This window comes from Halichoeres trimaculatus, unplaced genomic scaffold (assembly GCF_033239565.1).
Source record: "Halichoeres trimaculatus isolate MK-OKI-2021-1 unplaced genomic scaffold, fHalTri1.1 fHalTri1_scaffold_5, whole genome shotgun sequence".
Lineage (NCBI taxonomy): Eukaryota > Metazoa > Chordata > Actinopteri > Labriformes > Labridae > Halichoeres > Halichoeres trimaculatus.
The window spans coordinates 7,164,883-7,171,565 of NW_027437183.1; positions in this window are offsets into that span (position 1 = coordinate 7,164,883).

Consider the following 6,683-nt stretch of genomic DNA (forward strand, 5'->3'; position numbering starts at 1 on the left):
GAATTTCCCCTCAGGGATAAATAAAGTATTTTCTATTTTCTGTTTTCAAGTACTCTTGTTAACAAAAGCTCCTCTAGTCAATTGAGTGTTTGTGTATTTTCTTCTTTCCAGCTGTGCTGTAATTTTTAGTTGTTCTGTTTGTTTTTTTAATTTTGCCAGACAAGCTGAGATTTTTTGTTTTCTTTTTTTTTTTTGAGTTTGCTGTGATTTTTTGTGAATTTCATCGCCTGCTAAAATGAAGAGCCTTTTTCTTTGGAAGTCGTGCGTCTGCCAGTCTGCCTATCTCAGATGAGTAAAGTCAAAGAAGGAACGATGAAGTCAAAACCATCAAACTACCACATACATTCCTAGCTGATGAGTTTGACTTACTTAACTGACACACTGATGACACATTTGCCAACTCCAGTGATCCATTACAGTCGAGTATCTGAGGAACTGTTCTTGACCTCATGCTCTAGCTTAGAAAGTCATGACAGAACAGCTCTGTGGAAACAAGAGGCAGATGTTATATTACATAACTCTTATCCCACAGACTTTGTTTATTACGGCTGTGTCATATTTCAAGGTGGAGCGGTGGTGGAAAGACTTTAGATGTGATGCACTTTGACCCACTGACCCAGAAATTCCATTTTCAGCTGAGCACTACATCGAAAAGACGTGGTAGATAAATAAAGCCTTTGGACTAATCAAAGGACTCCAAAACTCCAAAACTCCCTTCACCTCCTGCTTCCTCCCTCTATCTCTTTTTCCTTCTTGCTTCCTCCCACATTCTCCTTTTGCTCCTTTTTGAGGTTTGACAGTGAGTTTTGGAACGCCAATATTTCATTATTTTTCAGCTAACACAGGAGGCATTTCATCCTCTAGGACAGGGATGTCCAACTCGTGCCATGGAGGGCCAAGAGGCTGCAGGTTTTCTTTCCAACCAAGAACTCCACCAGCTGATTCCATTGATTACCTCACCTTCAAGCAGAGAGCAGGGGCTAATCAGTGGAATCAGCTGGTGGAGTTCTTGGTTGGAAAGAAAACCTGCAGCCTCTTGGCCCTCCATGGCACAAGTTGGACATCCCTGCTCTAGGATAAACCTGTAATCCCGACAAAAGTGAGAATGATTTTTGGATATAAGGGACAGGTGTCCGTCGTAAAGTGTCCAGGCAATTATCTTTTTTTTCCCATCCAAACCTACTTGTTGGACAATGCGTCTATTGTTGTGATGCATGAGCTCTATCAGTTTGTGTTGAGCTGCCTAAAACACTCAGGCTGTTTAGTTTAAAAACCTGAAAACTATCCCTTTTAGGTGCATTTGAAAAAGATGAAAAAATGTGCGATCAATTTGAGATTAATCGCAAGTTAACTATGAACAATTATCATTCATTTCTTTTGTATTGCTGTTGGTTGTCTGTTTTTATTAGTGCTATTACTCTGTGCAGCACTTTAGGGACCTTGTTTTGGTGAAATGTGCTATACAAATAAAAATGGATTGGATTGGATTGGAATTAGCCAATTAATCGCGATTAAATGTTTTAATTAATTGACAGCCCTAGTAGTGAGTAACGACAGTCACCATATAAATGTAGCAGAGTAATGGTAACATATTTTTCTTCTTCATGTACTTTACAGAGAAAAAGTGTTAAAAGAAAACAATTAAAATTCAGTGAAAAAGCAGATAAAAAATGGTAAGATTCAATAAAACAAAATAAAATAAAAAAACAGATTTGAAAGCAGATTTTAAGATAAAAGTTGCAATACAGAGTTGAAAAAATGTGCGATTAAAAAGTTAGTAAAATGAATGGTTAAAATGCACTAATAATAGTAAAGTAAAAGTAAAAAAAAAAAAAGTAAAAAGTTGCAATAAATATAGAACCTCAAGTAAACTACAGATCCTCACAAAACCTACTTAAGTAATGTAACAAAGTACTTTTACATTATCCCTTTACACCACTGTTAAAGGGTCATATGTATGATTGACCTTCTATAGCAGCACGTATGAAAACGTGCTGATGAGTAAACTGAGAAACTAATGACTGCAGCTCCACGCTTAGAAGAAATACCAAGAAATCTGGCCATAAAATTACAAGGAAAAGGTTTTGACACAGAGGGTTGTAGCAGACATGACAGCAGAGTTTCCTGGAGCCAGACTGGTGAGCAAGTGAAATCTGTCTCAATCAAATGTCAAATCAAAGTTCTTGGGTTTTTCCAAAGGGAGCCGTGGAGATCGTTGAAGTTTTAACAACCGAGACTCACGTCTCGTCATGCAGAGAGCTGCTGTTTGACTAAGTGATGACTTAACACTTTCTGTGTGATATTTCTACACCATTTAACCACAACATGGTTCGATGTGAGGATGACATTGAGTCTACCTCTTCTGTCAAGAAATCATTTTTGGCAGAGAAAAACACAGATCTGGATTCTCGCTGCAGTGATATAAAAAGGATAAAGCCAAAAGCCTGAAGGCCAGAAATTCATTTTCAGTGGTTTGGCTTTCAAACTGACCCGCTGGAGGAAGAGCAGGAATGGAAATAGTGTTGAGGGACGGGGTCCAAAGAGAAAATGTTGGCAATAGCTGCAAGAAAATGTCTTTTATATCTTTATTTTACAGTTGCTGGAACTAAGTCATTAGATGACTTCTGGTAAGAGCTGGGACATCATTACGGTGGATTTCATCCCACTCATTCTCACATCTTTGCACACATTTCCTGTCCTTTGTTGACTTTGTCGTCCCAGGGATTCATAGCTATAGTGTGATTAAACACCACCACCACTACACCAGTGATCTAAATTCCTGATGCAAAAAGAGGAAGCAGCTGAGGTTTACAACATTTAGTTATTGTTAATTAGTGAGTTAATGTAATGTTAGTGGTGTAAATGTTATAATGGTGGTCCAGGGTGTTGATGCCTTCAAATAAGGGAGTGATGTTCATCTTTCTGCTCCCACACATCCAGATGCTGTTATTCGTAGCTCTATACAGTAACTGTTGACTGTTTTTAAGTGTAGCTCAGACAAAAAGTGCAGACCCATGACCTGCTTAAATCCCAGAGAGGCAAAAAGGATCTGCTTCTCACTCCTGCTCATACTAACAGACTTTTGGCAGAGCTACTCGAGCACAATGTTAGAAACACTCCCAGAAACTGTTTCCTCTCATCATGCTGGGATGGACTTTCTGTACTCTAAGGTTAAGTTGACACTGATCCTGCAAAGTTGTACCTCAGGTCAGTGGTACCCTTAGAGAGCAAAGAGACAAGTTAAGCAGGGTTATAAAAGAGGGATTATTTGTTTATCAACAATGCCGGATGCGCTGGCAACTTGGGTGCAGAAGCACTGCGGAGCATAATGGTTTGTCAACTGATATAGAGGAGTTAACCACCGAAAAACACATTTTTCCTAAATTTCCTACAAGAAATTCATATTTTTACACAGATTAGGTCAACATTCTGGCCTACATGATGAGTAGTTTCTTCATTTTGGGAATTTGATCCCCCCCTGGGGCTGCTTCATTTCTGTGATGATGTCACACACTGATTAGAAGTTTCATGAAGCTGATGTCATTCAGCATAGCAGAGGATACGTTACCATGGTATCAACTGACTCCCCAACATCCCATAATATTCTCTCAGAGCCATTAGGCTCACTTCCAACCTATGCACACCAAAACAGCCCTAACTGGGGCAAGGAATGTGGTAGAGAAATGAAACCAACGCCAAAATGTTCGTCTCATTTTGTTGGACACATTGGAGGGAAAACCAGCAGGAGCCCGTGGACCTGTCACATTTTTTCAAATAAAGAAAAATAATTCCAAATTTTTTCAAAGATTTAGCAATTTTTTTTACATTTTTATTTAAATCCCCCTTTTTGCAATTTTAAGACTTTTTTTTTGAAAATCAAGCAAAATTGAGAAATTGCATTATTTAATTTTTTATTTTTTTATTTTTTTTTTTGCAAATTTGTGACATTTCAGCATTTTTCTGAAATATCAACATTTTGCACACTTTTTGATTTGATTTCTCTTAATTTTGTAAATTTATGAATTTGGTTTTGTTTTAAATTTACAACTTATTGAAATTTCATATATCCTGCAAATGTATAAAATGTATGACATTACAAATTTCTCTTTTTTGATTTTCAAATTGAATAAAAGTAAAAAGCTGAGAAATCACTTGTACAACTTTAAAAACACAAAAAAACGTTTGTCTTCGGGTAACTTTTCACCAGATTGTACACTTTTTTGTCTTTATTGTGAAGATAAAGTAGATTTTGTGGCTCCAGAATGACTTTCATCCAGGTGAGCGGAGGAAAAATGGCTCTTTTAAAAGTAAAAGTTGCAGACCCCTGATATAGATCATTCAAACACAGTCTAAAGGTTAAACGTGCTATTTTCACAGCTGTATAAATACATCTGTGCATGGTGTTTTGCTATTTGTACAAACAGTTTTGAGAAATACACTTACAGGAAAAGCATTGTTCCAACTCTTTTTTTCAGTCCGATTTCTCAGGTAGTTTATTCCAACAAAGCAAACAACACGCAGAACAAACAACAAATTGAATTTCCTACATGCATGACACGTCATCCTAATCCCATGCATGAATGGAAGAAATAATCTCAATTCCCATGAGTTCAAGTGCAGATCCACAAAAGCACACTGGATTTGTCTCTGTGTCTCTCTGTGTGTCTCCTCTTCCTCTCTCAGAATCATTTCCTCCTGCCTCTCATTCTCACAGTCAATGGCAGTTTTCATGCAGGGATTCCTGACATTTTTTAAACTATTCAGACACATTCAGGTATTTATTATTCCAGGAAGTGTTTTCCCACAGCTCTCAGAGAGGGAGATTGTTTGTGAGGAACAATATCAGATGTTTTCCAATATGCAGGTTGATTTAAAGGCCACGAGGACTTAAAAATACTGTCATTTTTAAAAATAATATATATTTGCCTGTTTGTAATCCACAATTTGAAATGAGTTTCACAGTACCAGAATTGGTTAATACTAAAAGCTATTTCTCAGTAACTGTGGTCAGGTTGGATTTGTAAGGACAAACATCCGCTTCGCATCCTGGGAAATGTTGTCTTGAACAAAAAAAAGTAGTGACTTTTATTTTATTTTATTTTATTTATCTAATTAATTTATCTAACTAATTTTGTTTGTCTTATTAATTAAATAATTTATTTAGTAATTAACTTTTTTGTTTTTGTTTTTGTACTGGCAAGTAGTGCAACACTAAAATAATGATTAAAAAAATCATCTGTGTTAATACTACTACTTTTTCTAAATACAGGTAAATATTCTTTTTTACTATTATTTATCAGATGAATGTAAATGCATATGTGTATATTATATGAATACGCGTGTGAGAGAGTATGTATACGATGAGTATTGCCATTTAAATTTTCTTGTTGCTGAGACTGCTGGGGATTTTTTTTTTTTTTTTTTGGGGGGGGGGGGGGGGGGGGGGGGGGGGGCTAACAAAAACAGGGCATTGAAAAAAACAAAGAAAAGAAGTGTTGAAATAAAATGTTCTGCTTCCCATTTACTTGAACTCTTTGGCAAAAGTCACATCTTTACAACTGTGGGTGCTAATGCTCATGGGAAATGGAGTCTTTATCCAGCGAAACACTACCAATTCTGGCCAAAGGTGTCCCTGAAGGAAGAAGTAATGTTGACTGTTTAAGGGTTAATATGGGTCCGCCGTACCAAGGGATTTTTACTGCAAAACATGACAAAAAAAGTGTTGCAGTAAAGAGAATAAAGCTTTAAAGTCTGCTCAAAAAAGTCATCATGTTAAGTTGAATTCCAGCTGTTTGTGTTCACACATGCACTGTACACACATTTTCAGGAGCGCAGTGTATGTGTGAACAAGCCTGAAACAGGTCCCCTCTGAAAACCAGATGCTACATCTGGGGGGTCTGTTCTGGATTAATTGAAACTGTTACACATACACTGAATTTGCCTGGTAGCCCTGGTGCAAAAACAATGAGTGTCTGGATTAAATGGTTAATGCTGGAGTTCAATTGTGTCTGTGTGATGAAAAAAATCATATCTATAACAAAACTCTCTGCTCTCCAAAAATGGAAGAAATCCATAATATGTTCACACCATCACAATGATCCTTCAAGTGTCTTTAACATTTATAGTTGTTGATTTTTTACACACAATTCAACAGGGAATTTTGACTAACTCTGCCTGATTTTATGCCTTTCCTTCTTGTATGTTCCTTCATAAAGTAAAGTTAGGATGTTGGGATGTTAACACTTAGAATGCTAATCCAGTGGATTAAGTGGTACCACATTAATGCCAGGTGTCTGCAGCAGAGATCAGGAGACTCTGTGAGGGCACAGTCCAAGGTCATGGCTTTGAAAATGATCAAGAGCCTCAGAACTTATCCTTTATTGTGGTTTATTCATCAGACAGTCTTTTTAACTTTAATATTTTCAGAAAGAAAACTGCAAAAATTACTGCACTGCAGGATCACTTCAGTAGTGTGGGTTCTCCTTTCCTCACTCATTTTTTCTTTCACACAGTCTGTAACTCATTTTTGGTCCCCAAACAAAATAACATTAACTTTTTTAAGATATAAAAATTAAAGAACGTCAATTTTTGAATACAAAATGACAAATAAATCATAGATCTGCATGTAAGAACCTGCTCTCTTAGATCTGTGAATATTTGATGACTCTTGTGTACCGTAAATC